This window comes from Cynocephalus volans, chromosome 13 (assembly GCF_027409185.1).
Source record: "Cynocephalus volans isolate mCynVol1 chromosome 13, mCynVol1.pri, whole genome shotgun sequence".
NCBI classification, from domain to species: domain Eukaryota; kingdom Metazoa; phylum Chordata; class Mammalia; order Dermoptera; family Cynocephalidae; genus Cynocephalus; species Cynocephalus volans.
The window spans coordinates 3,359,697-3,361,130 of record NC_084472.1 but is presented as its reverse complement, the minus strand read 5'-3'; the positions used below and the strand labels follow the sequence as shown (position 1 = coordinate 3,361,130).

Sequence of the window (1,434 nt, the reverse complement as noted above, 5' to 3'; positions counted from 1 at the left end):
GGTGAGTCTCTAGAGGCTGGGACAGAAGAAAGCCACACACCATGCTCCAGTGATGAAACAGAAAAACAGGAGGTGGCAGATGAGGCTGGTTGTCACTGGATGAGGATGTTGGGTGGAAGAGCCTTGCAGTAGCCATCACAATGCCACAGGGACACAGATGGCTGCTAGTCCACAGAGGGCTCCATCCAGCCTGGATGGGAAGGCGTGGTCTCACAGAGGTGGTCCATTGACAACTGTGTGGTAGGAGGCACAGAGGTCCTCATGTCAGCAGTGACCCTTTTTGACAAAGAACCGGCAGACAGGGCAGTCAGATTTGTCTTCTATAATCTGGGGTCATCCACGGGCAAGCAGGTATTCTTGATAAGAGACCAGCTTTTGAGCCTTTGAGGTTTTCTCTGCTCTTTGTGAAAGCTTCCCCTGCAAGGACCCCCATGGCCTGGCCCTGGAAAAAGAGGGTCAGCATTAAACCCCCACCCACTGCGACCATATAGGCCAGACCCAGGGCAAGGCCTCCCTGAATTGGGCCTCTACCCAGGGGGGGAGGTGGGAGACAGCAGTGGTGGGACCCTCGGTGCCCTTGTGAAGGGCTGACTTGGGATCACCAGGCTTTCCACTGGCCACATGGGGAGGGCCCAGAATGCTGGATGGCCCAGTGAGACTCCCAAGCCCCTCATCTCTAGCCTCTTCCCGCTTGGACCATGGGGGCTGCTGCTGTCGTGGGGGCCGCTGCTGTCATGGGGGCTGCTGCTGTCGTGGGGGCTGCTGCTGTCGTGGGGTCTGCTGCCGTCACGGAGGCTGCTGCCGTCACGGAGGCTGCTGCCGTCACGGAGGCTGCTGCCGTCGTGGGGGCTGCTGCCGTCGTGGGGGCTGCTGCCGTCGTGGGGGCTGCTGCTGTCACAGAGGCTGCTGCTGTCACAGAGGCTGCTGCTGACTCTGCCGCTCTCGTTGGGCATCGTGGCTGTGGCAATGGCTGCAGTGCGATTTGTGGGGCAGTCAGGAGAGCTGCTTTTCCTCAGCTCCTGCTGTTTCCGTGGGGATGCCAATCTCAGCTCCTGAACACCTGAGTGACCTGCCCCATACCCAATGCCTGGTAAAGGCAGGCAGCACGTGACCCAAGCTGGCCCAACGAGAGGCTTTCCCTGGGCATCGTGTACACTGAAGCAGGAGTGAGAGGCCCTCTTTTCTGGGGGGTTGCTACTCTTGACATGACAGAAGCCTAGTTTGAGCAGCACCCCGTGCCAAGCAGATATGACCTGTTTGGATTAGAAGGGAAAGCAGAAGCCAATTTACTGAGATAAGCAAAGATGAGCTGGGGAGAGACAGAGAGAGAGGGAGGCAGAGAGAGAGAGAATAGTGACAGTATTTGCACCACCGTGTCCAGCCTCCCCTGCGACCATCTCTGACTGTCTTCCCAGCCACACGAGTGAGCAAATC

The 1,434-nt window shown here is 58.3% G+C and overlaps 1 pseudogene; it reads right to left on the bottom strand.

Moving 5' to 3' along the window:
- Positions 1-210: 210 nt before the first annotated feature.
- Positions 211-953, bottom strand: LOC134362138 (proline-rich protein 3-like; annotated as a pseudogene).
- Positions 954-1,434: the final 481 nt, after the last annotated feature.